Here is a 25468-nt window from a genome sequence, read left to right as displayed (position 1 = left end):
CTGATATTTTTGCTTATTTGTTAGGTCTTGGTGGTGGTGGTAATCAGGTACGCATATGCTTTCCTTAGGATTTGCATTTGCTGTTCCCTGTGTCTAGAATGCTATTCCTTAGCTAAATCTTCATTCCTAATCGGAAAATGTTTTCATCTATCACCTTTGAGACGGAGTCTCGCCAGTACCTGTGTTGGAGTGCAGTGGCTGACCCGCCCCACCATCCCGATTTATAGGGCGCTTACTACGCTTGGTTAGTAGAGACGGGTTTTCACCATGTTAGCCAGGGGATGGTTCTATCTTCCCGGACCTCGTGATCCACCCGCCTCAGACGCCCCAAAGTGCTGGGATTACAGGCTTGAGCCACCGCCACCGCCTCTATCACCTTCTTAAGGAAGTCTGTACTGATCACCCTTACCAAAATTACATAACTGCCCTCTTGATTGCACCCCCAAGCCTCATCCCAGCCCGTTTCAGGACACCCCCGCCTGTCCCAAACCCACCCCATTCCCAACCACTAACCCATTCCCATCCCAATTCCTGGCCCGTCCCACAGATGCCAAAAAATTACCATTTCGGCACAAGGACCACCCCAGGCGGGGAATACTGTGCCTTGACTCCTCTGTGAGCCTGCATTCACCTCACCCCTCCTGTGAGCATGCAGGGAGGAGTTGCCCAGGCTGGTCTTGAACTCCTGGGCTCAAGGACACCCGCCCCGCCTCCCCAGAGTGTTGGGATTATGGACATGAGCCACCATGCCTGGCCTTAAAAAAACATTTGCTATATGTGTGAAGAGAGGAAAGGGTATAACGTAAGAAAGTTAGCTGTAAAATAGTTTACATTTTAAATACTTATATTTAAAAGTATTATTTCCATTATTTAAAAAGGAATTTTAAAATTTTGCTTTTGGAGACTACTGTGTTCCATAATTATACCAGGGCAAACACAGCTGTGCTAAGTTTAAGGACTGTGTATTCTGTTGGTGGAAAAGGACTGAGGATTGGTTTGCTCAGTACATCACCTGCCTCAGTCTTCTAGTGGTTTTGTGGTAAAGTTGCTTTCAGTGGTGGTTTAGTTAATGCTCTTTGACTTATGTCCCGATAAATCAGTTGAAAACAAACGCATTTAATATATTTAACCTCCCAAATATCATAGCTTAGTCTAGCCTACCTTAAACATTCTTAGAATATGTACATTAGTCAACAGTTGGATAAAATCATCTAACACAGAGCCTACCTTGTAATAAAGTGCTGAATATCTCATTTACTTTATTGAATACTGAAAGTGAAAAACAGATCAAAATTTGAAGTACAGTTTCTACTGAATGTATATGACTTTTGCACCATCGTAAAGTCAAAAAGTCATAAGTTGAACCATCCTAAATTGGGAACCTTCTGTAATAGAAAAAACCTCTAGGTTTGAATGTGTTCCCTAGTGTCCAGATGGAACATCCCTTTCCTACTGGAGGTAGCTTTCTGCACAGTGAGGTATGACAATGTTAATGTTAATAGTTAGCCTTATTTCTTAATGTGGACTAGGCCTTATGCTAAGCATTTTATGAATATTATCTATTCTATATAATAGATCTATGAGGTAAATATTCTTTTTGTTTTTTGCTTTTTTTGGAGACAGAGTCTCTTCTCTGTTGCCCAGGCTGGAGTGTAGTGGCCTGATCTTGATTCACTGCATCTTCTACCTTCTGGGCTCAAGCGATTCTCCAGCCCCAGCCCCCCGAGTAGCTGGGATTACAGGCATGTGCCACCATGCCCAGCTAGTTTTTTTGTGTAGAGATGGGGTTTTGCAATGTTGGCCAGGCTGGTCTCGAATTCCTGGCCTCGAGTGATCTGCCTACCTCGGCCTCCCAAAGTGCCACTGTGCCCGGCTGAGGTAAATATTCTTGGCCATTTTTTCTTGCAGAAAATTGATTCTTCGTTAAACACCTTGTCTAGCTAGTAAGTGTTGAAACTGGAATTCAAATCCAGCCAGTCTTACAGAGGAACTTCACTGCACAAAACACTTTCCTATTATAGTAAAGCATATTTTGCTGAGGCAGGAGAATGAGCGTGAACCCGGGAGAGGCGGAGCTTGCACAGTGAGCTGGAATCCAGCCACTGCACTCCAGCCTGAGCATTAGCGAACTCGTCTCAAAAATTTTTTGAAGTAAAAAGAAATTAGGAACAGCAGTGGAATACTAATGTCACAAAAGAGACCATTATCTTTATTTGCTCTACCTTCCAGTGATTTACTAAGATTGATTGAGACTGCTGTGACTGAAGCAGTAATGTTGGCGTTAAAGTTAACTAATGCTGCCAGGCACAGTGGCTTGCACCTGTAATCCCAGCTACTTGTGAGGGCTGGTGGGGAGGATCTTTTAATGCCAGTAGTTCCAAGATCGAGCCTTAGCAAGTCCCCCCTCCTTTTTTTTTTAAGGTTAACCAGTGCTAATTTAAAATAAAGTAAGTATATTTTAAATAAAGCCATAGTTGGCTCTAATTATCTCTTCTACTACTTAGACTTAGTTGCAGGGGAAGAGTTTAGCTTCTTTTGGGCAGAATTTGGCATGTTCTGCCTTTATCCTAAAAATTGGAATTCAGCAGGAAGGCAAAAGTTTTAACTGTATAGCTGGACAGGAAGTATAATTTAATTGAAGGAGTGGAGGGTAGACCGGTGGGGTAGGTTTGCTGTTCTTTTTTTTTTTTTTGAGGCCAGTCTAGCTGTAATAAGCCAGGCTGGAATTACAGTGGCTCGATCTCGGTTCACTGCAACCTCTGCCTGCATGGTTCAAGCAATTATCCTGCCTTAGCCTCCGGAGTAGCTGGAATTACGAAGCCGCTACCACACCTGGCTAATTTTTTTTTTTTTGTAGTTTTGGGGAGATGGGGTTTCACCATATTGCCCAGGCTGATCTTGAGCGCCTGACCTTTCCTGACCTTGTGAGCTACCTGCCTGGGGCTCCCAAAGTGCTGGGATTACAGGCATGAGTACCCGGCGTCCTTCCACTGTTCTTGATTTTTTTTTTTTTTTTGAGGGCGGGTCTTGCTCTGTCACCCAGGCTCGGAGTGCAGTGGCGGATCTCCAGCTCACTGCAGCTCTCCTCTCGGGTTCAGCCCATTCTCCTGCCTCAGCCTCGAGTAGCTGGGACCGCAGGCCCGCCGCCGCCAGGCTAGTTTTTTGTATTTTTTAGTGAGAGCGGGGTTTTGCCGTGTTAGCCAGGATGGTCTCGATCTCTGACCTGCGTGATCGCCCGTCTCGGCCTCCCAAAGTGCTGGGATTACAGGCTTGAGCCACCGCGCCCGGCCTGTTCTTGATTTTTAAAAGAAAAACTTGCCCATAATTTATACAAAATTATAGTAATGGAAACAGTCTTCCTCTGCCTACCATAGAAAACAATTTTTAATTTAAAATTTTGACTAGAATATTCTGATTCTTCAATGTGAATTACTTTTGAACCTTAATTAGCCATTTGTCTTCTACAAAATATGTATTTTATTCCCCACCATACATATATTTGTGTTCTAAGGAGCTTCAGACTATACCTGGTTATCTCCAGTACATAAATCAGTTTTAATTTGTTTTAAAACAGTAGTAAATTAGAATCTGCAGTTGTAGGGAGACCCACCCTAATCTTATTATGCAAATGTTCTTTCCCCTTGACCGGTGCCATTTTGGCTGCTCTTTACAGTACACGTGGCTGGCAGAGAGAAGGGAAGATGGAGCCGCCATTTTGAGGCAGTTAGCTGTACCAGCTTCCGTCTACGGCCTCTATTTTACAGGCTGCTGTTTGTTAGGAAAATGATTTGGGGCTGCTTTTCATTAAAAGGAAAACCTTACGGGGACTTCGGCATTACCCTATCTGCCTAAGTAATTTCTGTTTTTTTTTTTTCTTTTTTTTTCTTTCTTTTTTTTTTTTGAGATGGAGTCTTGCTCTGTCGCCCAGGCTGGGGTGCAGTTGCCGGATCTCAGCTCACTGGAAGCTCCACCTCCCGAGTTTATGCCATTCTCCTGCCTCAGCCTCCCGAGTAGCTTCAGGACTACAGAGGCATCGCCACCTCGCCCGGCTAGTTTTGTTTTTAGTAGAGAGATAGAGGGTTCCACCGTGTTAGCCAAGATGGTGCAGATCTCCTGACCTGCGTGATCCCACCCGTCGCGGCCTCCCAAAGTGCTGGGATTACAGGCTTGAGCACGCCCGGCGTAAGCCCTGTTTTTCTTTGTTTGTTTTTGTTTTGAGATGGAGTCTCGCTCTGTAAACAGGCTGGAGTGCAGTGAAGCGATCTCGGCTCACTGTAAAAGCTCCGCCTCTCAGGTTCACGCCATTCTCCTGCCTCCAGCCCCTGAGTAGCTGGGCCTACAGAAGCCGCCACCGCAGCCCGGCTAATTTTGCATATTTTAGTAGAGCGGGGGTTCGCGTGTTAGCCAGGATGGTCTCATCTCTTGACCTCGTAATCTGCCTGCCTCGGCCTCCCAAAGTGCTGGGATTACAGGCATGAGCCACCGTGCCCGGCCAGTAATTTCTTTTTAACTCCTATGTCAATATTAACATAGAGTAGTTCAAATGTTGCAGTCAGACTGCTAAGGTTCAGTCCTGGTTCTGCCATTTACTGTTTGGTGCCCTAAGTTACTTAACACCTTACTAGCCTCTTGGTGCCCCAGTTTTCTCATCTGTAATATTTGGACAATAATAGTACCCACCTATTAGGGTTGTTAGGAAGATTTGGTTTAAAATACATATTAAATGCCTAACATATAGTAAGTGCTGAGAGCATGTTAATTTCCCTTTCTCTTTACTAGCAAAAACGATTATGTGATTTACATATGGTAGTGATAGCCTCTGTTGGAAATTTTGACAGGATTAGGTAATTTTAGATTGTTTTTCTTTTTAGAACCTCAAAGAACACTTGGTATCATTACATGAAATGCTAAAATGTATATGTGCAAATATTTTCATAAAAGTCTTTGAAAAACCCTCTACTTCTTCCCAAGAAAGGATCTCACTGAAGATTACTTGATTAAAAAAAAAACAAAACAAAACACCTTGGAGCACAGCCAAAAAACCGGGAATGAAAAAATAACTGTTTTCACGCCCAGAAACTGTGTATGTATAATCAGAATTGTACGTCTTAGGATGTTAGGGAAGCTTTCTTTGTTCCATAGAAAACAAACACTGGCCGTCCACTTCTTGGACTTGAGAAATGTTGAAAGTTTCTTTGTAAATGGATGTCTAGGGCAGGACTGGCAGGAGGAAATAATTCTTTTCCCAAAACACTTTTTTTGCTTCCAGTAAGTGAAGGAACATTGTTGAAACTTCCCTCACCACACCCTCTGCTGATTATTTGTGAAACTCAGGTGAGTTAAATGTGTAGTGCAAGCTTGTCCAACCCGCAGCTTGTGGTGGCTTTGAATGCGGCCCAACACAAATTTGTAAACTTTCTTAAAACACTATGAGTTTTTTTTTTTTTGAGATTGTTTTTTTAAGCTCACCAAATATCGTTAGTGTATTTTCCGTGTGGCCCAACACAGTTCTGCCGTTGTGGCCCAGGGAAGCCAAAAGATTGGACACCCCTGGTGTAGTGGTTCCTCCCCCTTCTCCCATACTTGACCCTTATTTGAACTAGGATTATTTCTCTTTTTTTACCCTCCTGGATGAGTGGAGGAAGTCCTTGAAATCTATTTTACTGCTACTGTTATTACTACTTTTTAAAATGGAAACATACACAGAAGTAGAGTCAGTGAGCCCTTATGTTTGTAGCAGTTAGTTTTATCCCACCCCTACATTTGACCTACTTGTTCTTGTCCTCAGCTTTTAAAAAAAGCAAATTGGGAAGGGCAGAGGCGGAGGAGAGGCCTGCGGCAGCAGGGAGCGGCGGGACTGGGAGCGAGCTGAGCTGGAGAGGGTGGCGAAGGCTGGCGCCGCGAGCAGCAACCGTGTAGGTGTTTCGGACACTGTTCGGGACTGGAGGCGGGTAAGGCTGGCAAGGGCGGCCCGATCCCCCAGGAGGCCATCCAGCGGCTGCAGGACACGGAGGAGATGTTAAGCAAGAAACAGGAGTTCCTGGAGAAGAAAATTGAGCAGGAGCTGACTGCTGCCAAGAAGCAGGGCACCAAAAACAAGCGCGCGGCCCTCCAGGCACTGAAGCGTAAGAAGAGGTATGAGAAGCAGCTGGCGCAGATCGACGGCACATTATCAACCATCGAGTTCCAGCGGCAGGCCCTGGAGAATGCCAACACCAACAACGAGGTGCTCAAGAACATGGGCTGTGCCGCCAAGGCCATGAAGGCGGCACATGACAACATGGACATCGATAAAGTTGATGAGTTAACGCAGGACATTGCTGACCAGCAAGAATTTGCGGAGGAGATTTCAACAGCAATTTCGAAACCTGTAGGGTTTGGAGAGAAGTTTGACGAGGATGAGCTCATGGTGGAATTAAGAACTAGAACAGGAGGAACTAGACAAAAATTTGCTGGAAATCAGTGGACCCGAAACAGTCCCTCTACCAAGTGTTCCCTCTATAGCCCTACCATCAAAACCCGCCAAGAAGAAAGAAGAGGAAGACGACGACATGAAGGATTTGGAGAAGTGGGCTGGGTCCAGCGCGGGCTGGGCCAGGTTTCTGATGGCCTGCGCAGCGAGCAGGCGTGTGCATGTGCGGGGCAGGCAGGATGGATGTGGTGCAGGCAGGTTCCATCGCTCTCGACTCTCACTCCAAAGCAGTGGGATCGCATTGCTGCTCGCTCTCTGCATAGCATGATCTGCACCTGGTGGGACGGGCGGGGGCGGATGGAGGAGAGGGGCAGTGGGGGGGAAGTGCCTGCTGTTTATAATGTTGAATTTCTGTAAAATAAACTGTTTGCAAATCCAAAAAAAGCAAATTCTAGAGATGTCATGTTGGCTCTAATTACGTTGGTATGTGTCTTTTAAAAAGATATTTTCCCCCCATAACCACAGTGCCATTATCCCCACCTAACAAAACTGATCTGTTGCCTTAGATTGATCTGAGTCTTAGTGTCCTCAGATTCCTTTTTGTTATCTAAAATATTAAAATATATTAGATAAATATTGAAAATATTAAAATAGATATATTAAATATTGAAAATATTAAAATATATTCAAGTTTGTGGTTATCACTTTTAAATGACCCATTTTTCATTTACATATATTTTGTAAATGTTTGACTTTCTAACTTGCTAGGGAAATTTTCAAACAAAAGTAGGTGGAATCCATATAAGAAACCCTCATATACTTATCACTCAGCTTCAACAGTTATTAACCACTCTACTCATGTAGGAGGGGAAATTATCAAATGCCCAAGTTTGTTTGATCTATTTCCCTCCAACTTCCTCCTCCTGAATTATTCTCAGGCAAATTCCAGAGTGGATATTATTTTATTGGCAGTCTAGTCTGTATCTTTGAAAGAGGGAAAGGATTATTTAAAATGAGTGTGTGTGTATATTTATATATGGATAAGGATTCTTTAACATGAGTTACATATACATATATAACATATATATAACTGATGTTAAAGAATCCTTGTCTTTTAAAGATACAGACTATATCTGCATATGTATATATCCACAATACCATTATCACCCCTTCATTCTTTAATATCTTCAGGTATCTAGTATTCAAATATCCATTTGTCTCAGATGTCATAGTTATTTTGGTAATGGTTTGAATCAGGATCCATATAAAGTCCCTACCTTGCAGTTGGTTGATAATGACCTTTAAGTCTAACCTTTTAGTCTGTAGTCCATTTTACTACCTCTCTTTGGTAATTTTTTTTTTTGTTCAAGAAACCACGTTGTGGCTGAGCGCGGTGGCTCGTGCCTGTAATCCCAGCACTTTGGGAGGCCGAGGCGGGTGGATCACGAGGTCAGGAATTTGAGACTAGCCTGGCCAATATGGTGAAACCCCATCTCTACTGAAAAAAAAAATACAAAAATTAGCGGGACCTTGGTGGCACGTGTCTGTAGTCCCAGCTGCTCAGGAGGCTGAGGCGGAAGAATCACTTGAATCTGGGAGGCGGAGGTTGCAGTGAGCTGAGATTGTGCCACTGCACTCCAGCCTGGGTGACAGAGCAAGACTCCATCTCAAAAAAGAAGAAACTATGTTGTTCTAGTGTTTCTCAGAGTCTGGATTTTAATGATTACATCTGTGGCTCAGTTCAACACTTTCTTTCGTATGTCCTGTATTTCCTGTAAATTGGTAATTGAATCTATAGGTATACTTAGTTTTAGAATATATAATATATGCACATAGTAAAATTTAAAACAGTTCAAAAGTCTTTGTAATGAAATGTCGGTCATTTTCCCACACAGTATTTTAGGTATCTTCCCCAGAAGGAATTATTTTGTCTAGGATGAATGATGTGTTTTTATTAAGCTTTATATCCCATTGAGCACACTAAATATTCTTGTAATTTTGAATATACTAAAGTTATTTTGTAAATTTTAGGATTTGATTTAAATGCTACAAAAGCACATGGTGCCAGTCACTAAGGTGTAGCCTTTTATTTTTGGTAAAGGAGAATTTGTAAGGTGAAATGATAGTGAATTAGAAGTTGTAAACCAGATTCCTTGTTACTACACTGGACTGCTTTTCATGTAATGAACAAGGAAAATCAGCTCTGTAGGGCAATGTTAAAAAGAGTCGTCTTGGCTGGGCACGGTGGCTCATGCCTGTACTTTGGGAGGCCGAGATGAGAGGATTGGTTGTCTCCAGAAGTTTGAGACCAGCCTGGGCAGTATAGTGAGACCCCCATCTCAACAGAAATTCAGAAATTAGCCAGATGTGGTGGCATGTGCCTGTAGTCCTAGCTATTCGGGAGGCTGGGGTGGGAGGATCACCTGAGCCCAGGAGGTGCAGGCTCCCATGAACTGTGATTGTGCCACTGCACTCTAGCCTGGGTGACAGAGTGAGACACTGTCTCAAAAAAAAAAAAAAAAAAAAACCAAGAAAAACTTCTTTGTTAACATTATACAGTATCTAGTATTGTTAGTTTTACTTTCTTAAATGTGAAGATAGTGAAGTACCATAGTTTTCTCGTCTGTAAAATAAGGGCATTGCTGTGTTTACATCGGTGGCCTTTGGTAGGTCTTGAGTGAGAAAGTATCTAGGGAGGAGACTTGAATGTTAATTTCCTTTTCTGTAAGTATGGCCATAATTAATTGTGAAACTCTGCTATTTTCAGTAGAAAGTTTTAGGGACAAGGCACATGGCCAGGAATGTCATGCCCAGGGTAATGGGTTAGGTTGGGATCAAGAACAAGTCTTTCAGAGTGAGCCAGGCAGTATTATCTGAGCCACTTGGTCAGGACAGGTTATGGAACAGTTAGAACAGGTGAGTCATGTCACGTGTACCATACCACAGTCTGATTTTCCTTGGCTCCCCTCCCCATGCCTACTCTGGTCCCTGTCTGGCAAATAGTACAGTTCAGAAGATAGGCATTAGATCAGTTTTAAGCATATAGGAAGAATGATAATTGGATTACCAGCAAGGCAGAGCAGCAGATCAGAGGCCATAGGGAACTGGGACCAAATAAGGAGACTCTCCAAAAGATGCAGATACAGCTCTAGCAGCAAGGAAACACAAACTGGTTGCAAAATTACATGTGTAAAGTCGATTGAGAACAAAAATAAAGCAGCAGTCCTGGCTCCTTAAGTGATAGTTTCTTTTATGAGACCTCAAGACAGTTTACTGATAGGAGTATTCCAACTAAACTTCTAGGTTTGAATAGCAGGACATTACATGGAGGTAATTTTTTGGAATATATTTCTCTTCAGCTGTATAGAGATAAGCAGATAGGTAGATTTGGACCTGGGATAATTGTCATCTGTTAGTTTGCCTCGCCTGGTTGTGTAGAAAGTTTGTATGATGTTAGGCAGTTAACAGGATAGAAATTTTTAAATAGGAGGGAGAGTCTTATATGTGTAAATGGGTATATCTAAGGTCATGATATCATAATTTACTCTCATCAAGTGACTGTGTAGTCTTTTTTTTTTTTTTTTTAATTGAAGCAAGGTCTCACCATGTTGCCCAGGTTGGTCTGGAATGCCTGGCCTCAAGCAGTCCTCCTGCCTTGGTCTCCCAAAGTGCTAGGATTACTGGTGTGAGCCACTACACTTGGCCTGTATTATCTTGTTTGGGGGCAGGGAAGTATGGAGATATAGGAGTCTTTTCAAGTCTTTTAAACTCCTTTAGTAGCTATTTTACTCATAGACTCTGTGGCTAGAGTAGGCTTTATAATTAGAAAGTAGTGCTAAGTGCTTACTTACTAGATACAGAAACAAGTTTTATGATGTTTCCTGGGTTTAGAGAAGAATTGGTTAAAGACTAAGAAATTTTGTTTTCTTTGGAAAATCTTTTAAAATCTAATGTAAGTAGTTTTGGGACAAATGCAGGAAAGAATTAGGGACTTGCTTTTGGTTTGCACTAGATGTGTTTCCTTTTTTTGGTGAATAGTGGAAGTAGTAAAGAGGCTAATAGTTGTCAGGGCTTGTCAGCCGATACGGGATTGAATACTGCTGAGGTGAGCAAGTCTTGCCACCAGTGTTTTGCGCCCTAAAGATCTTTAATTTAGGCAAAGATAGTTTCTCTTCTGGAATAAATTCTGAAAACAGAATAGTATGTTTTAATGTGCATTAATTTCTCTTTACAGGCTTTTTTTTTAAGCATAGGCTATTTAAATTTTGAGTACTTCACTGTGTTAGCACCATTATGAGAACTGTCAGCTGTGAAAAAAGATGATGCAAGAGTGAGCACTAATTTTGATTTGCTTTGAACAAAGTACACAGGGTGAACCTGCGTAATTATAGTATCAGCTGGATACTGTGCTAAGTAATCTAACCCTCATCACAGCTCTATGAAATGTCAGACTCAGAAATAGTGACATGCCCAAGGCCATAGAACTAAGATGTAGCTTCTCTTAGGGCAGAATCCAGGCTTTATAGGAGGAATTAAGATGCTATTTTGCCTTAAAAATTTGGGGAGGAGAGAGAGTCTTATATGTGTAAATGGGTATATCTAAGGTCATGATATCATAATTTACTAAGTAGACCAGCTTTTATCAGGTATCACAAAGTAGAATTTGGTAGCTAGGACAACTCCCCCCTCCCATTCTTATCTTTTTTTTTTTTTTTTTTAATAGTTGTAAAGTTTCTGGGAATTTATGGGAACATGCTTTTCTTTCTTTATATTCTTTCTTTAAAAAAACCCTTAATTTTCGTCCTCATTTTGCTTCCCACTCCCTCTTAATAAAAAGAATAACTTTTGTGAAAGGGAGAATGATGTTGTGAATTCAGCAGGTTCAGACAAGTGTTGTGAGTGTGGAGGCCAGGAAGCCATGTGTACCAGGACCATGTTACTGCCTAAGAAGAAATGAGAGAGTTCAGATGCAAGGGAGGTGAATAGAGAGTCAGTTTCAGTTCCCGTTGGTTACTGTGATTTATATGGATCTTCTGGGACTGATGTAAAGAAGAGTTGTTTCACCAGACTTACTGGGAAGCCCTCTGTTTTGTGTCCCTTGTGATAGTGATTTTAAATCAGAAATAAGCCATCAGATACGGGGAAAGAATAGTGTTTGGATTTATTGCTTAGTTACAGTGACATGTATGCTGTTAAAGTGATGAAATTGTTTAGTGTGAGTTAGCGTATATCTTAATTCTAATGAAACTAGCTCTAAGTCTATGTTTATGCTTGTGATTTTAGCTTTTACTATGGTAACCTCATTTCTATCATTAAAAACAGTAAAAACTCTACCATGTATTGAGTGCTGTACTTTTTATGTTAGGAATAGCAGATTATTTTCAGTACTTGAAACACCAGCTCTTCAACTCATTAACATCATCATGGTTATTCTCATCCTTGAAAATCTTTCTTTTTTACTTTTTTTTTAATTTTTAAAATTTTTTGTAGAGACAGGATCTCACTGTGTGGCTCAGGCTGGTATCAAACTCCTGGCCTCAAACAGTCCTCTTCCGCCTCAGAATGCTGAGATTATAGGCATGAGCTGTAGCACCCAGCCAGTCCCCCACCCCGCTTTTCCTTTTTTGAGACAAGGTCTTGCTCTGTCACTCAGGCTGGAGTGCAGTGGCATGATCTGGGCTCATTGCAAGGTCAAACTCCTGGGCTCAGGTGATCCTCTGCCTCAGCCTCTGGAGTAACTGGGACCGCAAGTGCATACCACCGTGTCCTGCTAATTTTTACATTTTTAGTAGAGACGAGGTCTTGCTGTGTTTTCCAGGCTGGTCTTGAACTCCTGGCCTCAAGTGATCCTCCCGCCTGTCTCCCGAAGTGTTGATTATAGGCTTGAGCCATTGTGCCCAACCCAACCTAGCCCATTTTTATTGTAATAATCTTTCTAGGTTTGGAGCTCTATAAGACAGGTTTGGTTTTTCAAAATCTTTTTAAAAAAGATTTATTTAAAATGTGTTTTTAACCTATTTTGTTTTTGTACTTTTTGGTGAAAATTATCATAGTCTGTTCCTATTCTTGAGTACATTAGGGCAGGAGTTGCCGAACTCCGCTTTCAATCAACTTCCCTTTCAGTTTAGTTTGAGCAATAGATTTCTCTCACACCAGCATTTAACCTCAAATAAACATCCTAATTAGTGCATTAGAATTGCAACTGAAAAAGACTATTTCAAAAACGAGTCTTGGCTGGGCCTGGTGGCTCATGCCTATAATCCCAACGCTTTGGGAGGTCAAGGGGGGTGGATCACGAGGTCAGGAGCTCGAGACCATCCTGGCCAACATGGTGAAACCCTGTCTCTACTAAAATACAAAAAATTAACCTGGCATGGTGGTGCGCGCCTGTAGTCCCAGCTACTCAGGAGGCTGAGGCAGGGGGAAGTAATGGCTTGAACCCAGGAGGTGGAGGTTGCAGTGAGCCGAGATTGCCCCACTACACTCCAGCCTGATGACAGAGCAAGACTCCATCTCAAAAAAAAAAAAAAAAAAAAAAAGAAGGAGTCTTAGTTTGGGCACGGTGAGTGGTGTGGCTGAGGTGAGTGGATCACTTGAGGTCAGGAGTTAGAGACCAGCCTGGGCAATATAGTGAAACTCCATTTCCACCAAAAAACACACCAATTAGCCAGGTGTGATAGTGCATGTCTGTAGTCCCCAGCTACTTGGGAGGCTGAGGCAGAATAGCTTGAACCCAGGAGGCAGAGGTTGTGAGCCAAGATAGTGCCACTGCATTCCTTAAAAAAAAAAAAAAAAGCCTTAAAAGAAGCTTCTACAATAGGAGTCGTACAGGGGAGGGGGAAAGTCAGCAATAAAATTACATTACAAAAATTTTTACTGAATCAGCTTCAATAGCAGGATTTTTCCTGATCGGAATTTTATCCCCTATATTTATCCCCGTTACTGCAAGTACTGTATCTATGTATAAGGCTACATTGATTTGGCTGTAAAGTTGTAATTTATCAATTTTGAGGCTAGTTTTTCATCTCCTTTCTGATTTTTGCCCTGAAGCCTGTCAGCAGAGCCACAATGACAAAGTATCACATTTTAAACCTGTGTGGTCTAGTAGTAAAGTAGTTAGTTCAATGTTTGATCAACTGAACTTTACATTCTAGCTTAAAGGCCTACTTAAGTATGTGTGCATGTATATAATACATAGTCCTCCTCTTTTCCCAATCATTAAAAAAAAAAAAAACAATTTGAGTTTATGCTTAGCTCGTAGTAAGCCATGGAGTTGAGTTATGTGAACACTAAACTTCCAAAAAGTTGCTTAATTGCTTAATGTTTTGGACTTCATTATGATTAGGGAAAATGGAGTCAGGGAAACCATATGGGAGAATAATTTGTTTCCTAAGGAATAAAAGCAGTAGAAACCCACAACAAACCACACATTAGACTTTATGTTGTTACTTGTTGGCTTCATCCAGTTTGCACTTTGTGAAACAAGTGGTTTTCTTTAGAGTCACAATGATTACATGTTTTTAAAGGTTTCCACTAAAGTCATTTCTACACAGCATCATTTTGAAATTACATGATGTCAAATCCAGCATCCAGTGCATATATTTTAACAGATTATACAAGGAAATGGTACGTGGTCTTTCAAACCTTTGTTTAAAAACAGGCTGGCTGGGTGTGGTGGCTCACTCATGTAATCCCAACACTTTGGGAGGCTGAGGGGGCAGATCACTTGAGGTCAGGAGATGAGACCAGCCTGGCCAACATGGTGAAACCCCGTCTCTACTAAAAATACAAAAATTAGCCAGACATGGTGGCACATGTCTGTAATCCCAGCTGCTTGGGAGGCTGAGGCAGGAGAATTAGTTGAACCTGGGAGGTGGAGGTTGCAGTGAGCTGAGATTGCACCACTGCAGTTCAGCCTGGGCGACAAAGTGAGACTCCATCTCAAAAACAAAAACAAAAACAGGCCATATTTAGGTCTTAGTAAATGGAAACCTTTCTCAAGTAGTGCTTTTCAAATAGTAAAAAATTTTATTGTGTAAAGGAGGAAGGGAACTTAGCATCTGCATTGGAATAATTTTTTCCTATATCCTATTAGTTAATTCTGAGATTGTTTAATATGGTATCCACCCATTTCATTTGGCTGCACCCTTTGCTCTCATGAAAGCAAGACTGATTGTTCTGAATTGCTATGTGTGTGTACTTTGGCACAGCATGAAGGTACCCTTCATCCATTGCCATTGTCTTTAAAACAGCTTGCAGTTATGGCTACAAATAAAAGGGTGTGACAGGAGGGCATGACAGATAATGGTTCTTTTTTCCGTCCCTCTGTTTAGCAGATCTGCTTTGTACTACTAGCCTTTTGTGTTCTCTGGACTACCTACTATATTTTCTGTATGTTTTTTCTGGTCAACTAAAATGTGTTTGCATATTTGTCACTGTAACTTGCCTAGAGTGGACCTCTTTGAATTCTTTTCTTGGAGGCAGGCAAAACAATGTGTGGGAAGAAGGTGAGTGGCCTTGCTGCTGTTGGCATTTTTCCCCCCACTTCTGTGATTAAACACGTAAGCTGTTAAATTATTTTGTGTGACTCTTGTCCTCCAAATGTTTATTTACTTCTGTCTGGTTTAGAAATTTGGTTATTATCCCTTTCCTTCACTGCACATCTTTACTGTGTAATTTCTTTATAAACCAGGTAGAAAGAATGACCGGCGGTTTGAGTGTTTAAGTTGCTGAGAGCTAATGTACTGACATGAGCAAAGGTTTTTTTGTGTCCTACTTTATTCTGATTTAAAATAACTTTATCAAGTGATGGAGGAAAAAGTAAATATAATGCAGAAATTAGAAAAGTTTCCTTGTTGCTTTAGGAGGTTACCTCTAAATTATATTATTTCTCATGGATGCCTTTAAGAGAAGGGGACTGGCATTTAGTGACCTTCATGGCAATCTCATATGACTGTTAGCATTTATTCCCATTTTACTGATTCAGAAATGGAGGATGAGATGGTTTGGCTGTGCCCCCACCCAAATCTCACCTTGAATTGTAATAATCCCCGTGTGTCAAGGGTAGGGCCAGGTGGAAATAATTGAATCATGAGGGCAGGTTTCTCCCATACTGTTCTCCTTGTGGTAGTGAGTAAGTCTCACGAGATCTGATGGTTTTATAAATGGGATTCCCCTGCACAAGCTCTCTTGCCTGCTGCCATGTAAGGTGTGACTTTGCACCTCATTCACCTTCTGCTATGATTGTGATTAGTAGTGCGAGAACAGGCTAATATAGAGGGTCAGAGAAAACAAGCATTTTGCATAGAATAGCAGGCATATATCTTATTACAGGCACATATCTGACTCCAAAGCTAGTTTTTTGTTCTAAACATATTTTTCATTTGAAGAAGCTTATTACTAAAGTCAGTTTGTTTTTCAGGAGATCTACTGGATAGTTTTAAAGATATTTAATGTATGAAATAGTATTTGATGATACTTAAAGTACACTAAGGAAAAAGAATAACTTACCCAATTTCTCATGTAATTCATGTAATTCATTGCCTCGCTGTAGTACTTAACATGGATTTTAAAATTTGGTTTTCATGTTAAGGTTCTTCCATAGTCAGTTATCTTTATTTTACAGATGATGAAACTGAGTTGCACATAGAAACTATAATAGATTTTCTTACCTTGAAGTATATTTTTCTTTACTCTCTATTGTAACTGCCAAGTATTGCTAGATTTGAGGTTCAGGTTTTCAGAAGAAAACACTGGTTTACTGTAAACAATACCCAGTGATTCCTGATTTGGAATCAAGATACTCTAGGCAAGCAATATCATCAAATTCCTCCTTAATTCCCTCATCTTTAAAATGAAGAGTTTGAACCAAGAGATCTCAGTACCTCTTTAAATGCTTGAGAATGATTATGGTTTAAAAGCTTCAGAGGTCTGTGAATTTGAGAAAAAAGTTACTTATTTTTGCTAGTCTCTGACTGAAATGTAGCATTTCTAACCACTGCAGTACTACCAGTACCTGTGATTTTGTCATCAACAGAAATCACAGCTATTTTCTTACTACATTGTAGTTCTTGCAGACATCATGAAAATACCATTTGTGTTGATTACCATTTGGAAATTATGGTAACTAGTAGACCTGTTATTAGAGCTTGTTATTTAATATGTTAAAAAAACAAACATGTATTTACTTAATATCATTAGTTTTTGAAACTATTTTAACTGTATTTTAATATAATTGGTATTCTGTGTGTGTGTGTGGGGGGGTATACACACTTTTTGCTTCAAAAAAGTATTATGAGAGTTTATAGTCTTTACACACTTCCAGAGGAGTTTATGGAACAAAGTTAAATATTCCTGTGAATACAAAATGGCCAAGGTTGATGTGAAAAAAACTTTCTGGACACTGCTGTTTTTTTTGCAGGAGTGTGGCGGTGTGTGGATGGGGGAGATGTCTCTACAGCAGTATCTCAGGTTTCCAGAACGATGGACTATGATTGTGTCACATTCCTCTAGTACAGAGCAAGCTAGATAGAGCAAAATGATGATAAAAGTAAATTTATGATTATTTGGATATCCTTTTTGTGCAAGAATTAAGCTTCTAAACAGTTGTTCCATTTGAGGGGTTAGGAGAAGACCTCTTATTTAAACTTAGATCTGATTTTTTAAGCAGGAGGACTAGCTTGCCAAGAACAAAAGTTACCCACACAACACATGTACCGCATAAAATTATTTCTGAAACAGAAAATCAGTTGGAAGGCTGCATTACTTTAAAAATATTAGCACATTCACTGCTGAGTTTTTGTGTTTCTATTTTTTATTTTTTTGCTTGCTTGGCTGTTAGTAATTTACATACTGACTGGTTATGAGGGAGGAAATGGTAACAAATTCTTCATATTTGTAATAATTAGAAATCCATACAAAACTCAGTAGCTTCATTGTGACACAAAGACTGCTGGAGTTCTGTCCTTTGTTGAGCCTGTTATTCCATTCGTAATGCATTTATCTTTAGATTGGGTAGGGTGAGATTTACATTGAGTTGCAATGAGTTTTCTGATCCTTATCAGTCAGTATTAGGAGTGACTGTTTTTAATAGTGATAATGAGGCAGCTATTCCCGGGAGAAGACTTAGTCACTGGCAGAATTGTCAGAACCCTGAAATAGTTTGGGAAAACTCAGGATGGAAAAAGTAAGCTGTTTCAAAAACAGAACAAAAAACTTGAGTTGCTTTTTTGGGAAGGTTGAGATGGGGATGGATGGAGGTAGCAAGAAACCAGATGAACTTCCTTGAAGCCTGTGAGCTATCTGGAATGGACAAGAGATTAGTACTGTTTACCTAAAGTACTGGAGTGTGAACATAAAGGTTTGAATAAGACCAAGTTGGTAATAGCTATTAACGTGGAAGTATGTTTGTTCTCTGTATAAATTGGCAAAATCTAATTTGACTTTGAGAAAAAGAGAAATGCTAGTAATAGGTTACTTTTGTTGCCAGTTGAGAGAAAAATTCAAGTAGCATTTCATGCCAATAGAATATTTTACTGTTGTTAGAGAGGAAGTGGGGAGTGCTCATGGACCTGCAGGTCACACCACCAAACCAGGGTTTACGATTAATAATGGAGACAGGATAATTTTTGGCCTCATTAGGAAGAATGAAGATGAGAAATGTAGACTATGCCTTCAGGTATGTCTATCCTACCTCAATTTTAAGTGTAAAAGGAATCTTTTAGATTAGGGTTTCTTCATGGCTACCTGCCTGCCAACATAACAAGCTGTAAAACCTTGTTTAGTTTTCTTTAAATCCAGAAATGATTTTATACCAAATCCATACAAACCAAATCACTCTTAAGGGAATAAGTGAAAACATGTTTATCTGCCGTGGCTGGACTATATCTATCTGCAGATTGCTTCTATTCTCTTTGCTAAGCAAATTTCTTAAACATCCTGTGATAACCATCATCAAGTTTGGAGGTAAATACAAGATGTGTTAGTGTTTTCTTATCTGAACTGTTTTATAAACTCTGACCACACTCACTTTTCTAGCTAGATAAGAGTCAACCTATCACTGCAAGAAAAAAAAAAAAAATCCAACCTGACATATATAAAGACAAAATAAGAACAAATGCAGTTTGATTGCATTAAAACAATATACTGCATGTTGCAATTTACATATTGTATTAGTCCATTCTCACACTGCTGTAAAAAACTGCCCGAGACTGTAATTTATAAAGGAAAGAGGTTTAATTGACTCATAGTTCCACATGACTTGGAAGGACTCAGAAAACTTAATGATGGAGGGTGAAGCAGTACCTTCTTCATAATGTGGCAGGAGGGAGAGGGAACACAGGAGGAACTAGCAGACACTTGCAAAACCATCAGATCTTGTGAGAATTCATTCACTATCACGAGAACAGCATGGGGGAAACTGCCCCATGTTTGTTACCTGCACCTGCTCTCTCCCTTGACATGTGGGGATTATGCGGATTATAATTCAAGATGAGAGTTGGGTGGGAACACAAAGCCCAACCATATCATTGTGTTCTGGCCCCTCCTAATATCATGTCCCTTTCACATTTCAAAGCCAATCATGCCTTCCCAGCAGCCCCCCCCAAATCTTAATTCATTCCAGCATTAACTCTGAAGTCCAACTCCAAAGTGTCATGTGAGACGAAGCAAGTCCCTTCTGCCTAGCAGCCTGTAAAATCAAAAGCAAGTTAGTTACTTCCAAGATACAGTGGATCAGATACAGGCATTGGGTAAATGTTCCTGTTCCAAATGAGAGAAATGAGTCAAAACAAAGGGCCTGCAGGTCCCATGTAAGTCTAAAATTTGGCTGGGCAGTCATTAGATCTTTTTTTTATTTTGTTGTTTGTTTTTTTGAGAGGGATTTTTGGTCTTGTTGTCCAGGCTGGAGTGCAGTGGCGTAATCTCAGCTCACTGCAACCTCCGCCTCCTCAGTTCAAGTGATTCTCCTGCCTTAGCCTCCCAAGTAGCTGAGATTACAGGTGCCCACCACCACACCCAGCTAATTGTTCATTAAATCTTAAAGTTTTGGCCAGGTATGGTGGCTAACGCCTGTAATCCCAGCACTTTGGAAGGCTGAGGCAGGCAGATCACGAGGTCAGGAGTTCGAGACCAGCCTGACCAACATGGTGAAACTCCATCTCTACTAAAAATGCAAAAATTAGCTGGGCGTGGTGGCATGTGCTTGTAATCCCAGCTACTCGGGAGACTGAGTCAGGAGAATCACTTGAACCTGGGAGGCAGAGGTTGCAGTGAGCTGAGATCATGTCTCTGCACTCCAGCCTGGGAGATAGAGTGAGACTCTTGACTTTTGTCTCAAAAAAAGAAAAAAAAAAAACTTAAAGTTCCAAAATGATCTCCATGTCTCACCTCTATGTCACACTGATGCAAGATTTAGGCTCCCATGGCCTTGGGCAGCTCCACCCCTGTGGCTCTGCAGGGTACAGCCCCCTTCCCAGAGGCTTTCATGGGCTGGCGTTGAGTATCTGTGGCTTTTCTAGAAGCACGCTGCAAGCTGTCAGTGGCCCTACCATTCTGGGGTCTGGAGGATGGTGGCCCTCTTCTCACAACTCCACTAGGCAGTACTCCAGTGGGGACTCTGTGTGGGGGCTTTGACCCCACATTTCCCTTCCACACTGCCCTACCAGAGGTTCTCCATGAGGGCTCCACCCTGCAGCAGACTTCTGCCTGATCATCCAGATGTTTCCATACATCCTCTGAAATCTAGACAGAGGTTCTCAAACCTCAGTTTTTGACTGTTATGCACCCACAGGCCCAATACCATGTGTAAGCTGCCAAGGCTTGGGGCTTGCACCCTCTGAAGCAATGGCCTGAGCTGTACGTTGCCCCGTTTTCACCCCAGTGGGGATGCAGGGCACCAAGTCTTGAGATTGCACAAAGCAACAAGGCTGTGGGCCTGGCCCAGGAAACCATTTTTTCTCCTGGGCCCCCAGGCCTGTGATGGGATGGGGCTGCTGTGAAGACCTCTGGCATGCCCTGGAAACATTTTCCCCATCATCTTGGCAATTAACATTTGGCTTCTTGTTACTTATGCAAATTTTTGTAGCTGGCTTGAATTTCTCCTCAGAAAATGGATTTTTCTTTTCTGTCACATCACCAGGCTGCAAATTTTCCAAACTTTTATGCTCTACTTCCTTTTTAAACATAAGTTCCAATTCCAAACCATCTCTTTGTCAATGCATAGAACTGAATGCTTTTAAGAGCATCCAAGTCACCTCTTAAGCTTTGCTGCTTAAACATTTTTTCCATGAGATACCCTAAATCATCTGTCTCAAGTTCAAAGTTCCACAGATCTCTAAGGTAGGGGCAAAATGTTACCAATTTCTTTGCTAAAATATAGCAAGAGTTACCTTTATTCCAGTTCCTAATAAGTCCTCCTCTTCATCTGAGACCACCTCATCCTGGACTTCATTGTCCATATCACTATCAGCATTTTGGTCAGAGCAAGTTTCTAGGAAGTTCCAAACTTTCCCACATCTTCCTGTCTTCTTCTGAGTCCTCCAAACTGTTCCAACCTTTGCCTATTACCCAGTTCCAAAGTTGCTTCCACATTGTCAGGTATTTTTGTAGCGGTGCCCCACTCTTGATATCAATGTACTATATTAGTCTGTTCTCACACTGCTATAAAAAAACTCCCTGAGACTGGGTAATTTATAAAGGAAAGAGGTTTAGTTGACTCACAGTTCCACTTGGCTGGGAGACCACAGGAAACTTACAATCATGGCACAAGGTGAAGAAGCAGACACCTTCTTCACAATGTGGCAGGAGGGAGAATGAATGCAGGAGGAACTACCAAACACTTGTAAAACCATCAGATCTCGTGAGAACTGACCTCACTGTCTTGAGAACAGCATGGGGGAAACCACCCCCATCATGATTCATTTACCTCCATCTGCTCTCTCCCTTGACATGCAGGGATTATGGGGGTTATAATTCAAGATGAGATTTGGGTGGGGACACAAAGCCTAACCATATCACATATACTGGAAACTTTGTGTGTGTATGAGACAGGGTCTTGCTCTGCCACGCAGGCTGGAGTGCAATGGCATGATCACAACTTACTGCAGGCTTGACCTTCCAGGCTCAAAGTGATCCTCCCAACTCAGCCTCACAGGCAGCTAAGACCCAGCTAAGACCACAGGCATGCCACCATCCCTGGCAATTTTTTTTATTTTAATTTTTTTGAGAGCTGAGGTCTCCCTTTTTTGCTCAGGCTGGTCTGGAACTCCTAGGCTCAAGTGATCCTTCCAGTTAGGCCTCCCAAAGTGTTGGGATTACAGTCATGAGCCACCATGCCCAGCCCTGAAAACCTGTAATTTAGTGTTGGGAATAATAAAGATACGAAAAAAAAAAAAAAAGGATTTTGTTGCCACCTTAGGGCACATTCTAGAGTTTATCGTGTTTATCAGTTTCTCACAACTTAAGTGGAAACAGATGATCTTACAGTGCTTTGACAGACTGTAGCCTTGTGGAGGGAAACCTAATGTGAAATAAAGAGTTACCCAAGTACACACCTTGGTATAAACTACCGAGCTACCTCCTGGAAGGGAAGCTGCTATCTTCCTGAGGTGTGCCAGATTGGGTATCACATAAATGTTTGTCTTCCCTTGAGTCTGTTCCCTGGGAATGGATTGGGTATCATGTGACATAGGAACAGCTGAAAATGGAGTTACAGATGATTGCGAATATCAGACAGTAGTAACAGGTATGTATAAAATGATAGTAAGATGATAATACTAAGTTTTGATTATATAAGCGTTAAATTTTTGTTGTAGAAAAATTGGAGAATACAACAAATGAAAGAAAACCTTGTTGGAAAAATTTAATCTGAAAAAAAAAAAAGAACTAAAACGTTTTGAACTTTTATCACTATTCTTATGCTTTTACATTGTGTTTTTGATTGAAATATTAAATGTGCATAGTTTAGTTGATAGCTATTTAAGACTTGTTTTGAAAAGCATCAGTCTTTCTCCCACTTCATCCCCCGCACTTCTCCCTCCTGGAGGCTTTATTTTAGCTTACTATTTTTGCATTTACCTCCATGTTCTTAACAACATTCTTGTATTCTGATTTCTTGATTTCTCAGCTTCAGATATTGTCTTTTGATTTTCCATTGTGGCACATGAGGATTTAGTTCTTTTTTCTCATCCCCAGGAATATTTTTGTCCACCCATTTCCCTGATATATAGGTATTTATAACATTGCTTAAACTAGTATTCAGTGTTGACACATTAAGACTGAAAGTGCTATTCACAGGTAGGCCATATAGTAATCATGACTACTTTTACTTTATTACTTTTGGTTTTCCATGAAATTTGTATTTTTCTTTATTGTTTACTTTTCTGTTAACTTCTCACTAATTTATTTTAAATTGTAACTTGGCCTTATTTACTTTCAGGAAGGTCAGACACTTCAAGTATTCTATTAGCTTCATATTCCTGAAGATGTGTTCCCATCTGGACTGGTTGCCTACTGGGTTTATGCATACCTGTTATCCTGGGACTTCTTTTACCAGCGCCTTAGAGATACTCATTACCTCTTTGCATTGCATTACGTGTTTTTTAGATTTCATGTCTTCTTTCTTGGTTTAGTCTTTCGTCTTGGTAGAACAGGTTCTCCAAGTAGCTGCCTGTGAAAGGGTTTATGTAAGTTAAACTTTGAGATCCTAATAGGCTGAAAATGTCTTACTCTGTTCTTACTCTTAATCAATTGTATGGCTGGGCATAGAATTTTAGCTTGAAAATTTTCCTTTGGAATATTAAAGGGAAGCTCCATTGTTTTCTAGTTTCTTCTATGCTTTCTGCATTGCTCCTGAAGACCTAAGCCATTCTGATTCCTGATTTTTCATGTTATCAGTTCTTTTCTTTGTCCGTCAGCATTAGAAATTTCACAATAATGTGCCTTAATGTGGTGAGGCACTTGATGCTGAGTACTTAATGAATCCTTTCCATCATTGTGAGTAATTATGAACCCTTGCAGTCTGGGAACAACTTTTGCATTATTTTGTTGATGACTTTCTCTCCTCCTTTTTTCTTCCTTAGTTTTCTCTTGAACCTTGTTATTCAGATATTGAACATTTTGGACTGGTTTTCCAATGTTTTCCTCCTTTTCTATTGAGTTTTTCATTTCTTTGTAATTTTTTGAGTTTTTCATTTCTACTGAGAAAGCATGCTTGTGCTTGCCCTGTATCATCTTTTAGTCTTCTTTTTTTTTTTTTTTGGTAGCATACTGCTCTTCTTATTTGAATATTTTCTCTTATATTTCTGAAAATAATGATTTGTTTTTCTCCAGAAGTTTCTTCTGCCTGCATGGTCTCTATCAGGAATTGACTACATAATTTGCAAGGCTGAGTACAGGATGAAAATGTAGAGTCCCTTGTTCAGCATTTATCAAACAGTTCCACTACAGGCTGGGTACAATGGCTCACGCCTGTAATCCCAGCACTTTGGGAGGCCAAGGCGGGTCGATTGCTTGAGCTCAGGAGTTCGAAACCAGACTGGGCAAAATGGTGAAACCCCGTCTCTACAAAAATAAAAAAAAAGTTAGCTAGGGCAGTGATTCACACCTGTAATCCCAGCACTTTGGGAGGTAGAGGTGGGTGAATCCCTTGAGCTCAGGAGTTCGAGACCAGCCTGGGCAACATGGCAAAACCCTGTTTCTACACAAAAAAAAAAAAAAAAAAAAAAAAAGCCGAGCACAGTGGCACATGCCTATAGTCCTAGCTACTCAGGTGGCTGAGGTGGGAGGATCACTTGAACCTGGGTGGTTGAGGTGCATTGAGCTGAGATCATGCCACTGCCCTACAGCCTGGGCAACAGAGCAGGACCATCTCCAAAAAAAAAAAATCGTAGAAGAATTTCAAGACGGCAACAGCAGAGCATTAAACCAATTATCAGACTCAAAGTCCATGGCTCTGCATGACTGCCCAAGTCACACGCCTATAAAGTTGATCCTGCTCTCTCTTTTTTCCAACTTGTTTTTCTTGTTTTTATCTCTTTTATGCTAGAGATGTCTAGCTGTTTGCTCATATTCAATAGTGAGATTCTTAAAAAATTGATTAGAAGCTCTGAATATGCAAGTACGGCTTATCAGTGAAGCTTCACTGGGGGATGATCTGGCTGGCAAATTTAGACTGGAATTTTTCAGTATCTGTGTGTTTCTCCTTTTAGAATAATGGCTGATCAGATTTCCCACAGAAGTCTCTTCCAGTTTCCCCTCCCTGGAAATCAAGGCCTTACTGTGTCAGCCTTTTGGAAAGGGGTAGAGGGGGCTCTGGTCAGTGGTGTGTTAGAGCTGGTTCATACTAGCTTATCAGAGCCAATTGTTAAATTTTCAGAAATTTTGCAAGCCAGTTGCTAAATATAACAATTATTTAAAATTATACAAATTTGTAGTTAAATAAGTTATATAAAAAACCAAGGCAAATATAAAAAATTAGCTGGGTGAGGTCGTGCATGCCTGTAGTCCCAGCTACTTGAGAGGCTGAGGTGGGAGAAGCCCTTGAGCCTGGGAAGGCAGAGGTTTCAGTGACCCGAGATTGTGCCACCGCACTCCAGCCTGGGTGACCAGAGTGAGACCCTGTCTCAAAAAAGCAAGGTAATAAATACTAAAAACTCATCACTTTCTAATTGTTTTTATTACATTTTGTTATTATGGATGCTCTCCTATTCTGTTTATATGGTGAAATACCGTATAGTAATATATACTGTGCATCTCTTCTGAACTGTGTTCAGTGACATCATTTAGTAGCTTGAAGCTGCCATGGTAAGATATTTATACCCCAGAATCAGCAAATACTACAAACAACTGCCCTCATTCTCCCCAATCCCCCTTCCTTTAGCCAGCTGATAAACATTTACCCACCCACCATAGAGTGGGATCTGGCTTGCACATGTTCACTTAAGCTGCCCCATCTTACATGGTGATCCCTAGTCCAGATAAGCCTCTGTTTTAACCCTCTGCAAAGATCATCTTCAGCCTTTTGCAGGGGTGGGCATTTGCCCTCCTGCCTAAGAGTAA

General features: G+C 40.9%; 1 protein-coding gene and 1 pseudogene across 2 annotated transcripts in view; both read left to right on the top strand.

Moving 5' to 3' along the window:
- Positions 1-25468, top strand: part of FBXO34 (F-box protein 34) — an 81787-nt gene that overhangs the window by 23482 nt on the left and 32837 nt on the right. The gene's annotated exons all lie outside the window — the stretch shown is intronic.
- Positions 5873-6792, top strand: LOC103886261 (annotated as a pseudogene).

Source organism: Papio anubis, chromosome 7, assembly GCF_008728515.1.
Source record: "Papio anubis isolate 15944 chromosome 7, Panubis1.0, whole genome shotgun sequence".
Classification (NCBI taxonomy): domain Eukaryota; kingdom Metazoa; phylum Chordata; class Mammalia; order Primates; family Cercopithecidae; genus Papio; species Papio anubis.
Note: the sequence above shows the minus strand (reverse complement) of the source record. Positions and strands in the feature narration are given on the sequence as shown.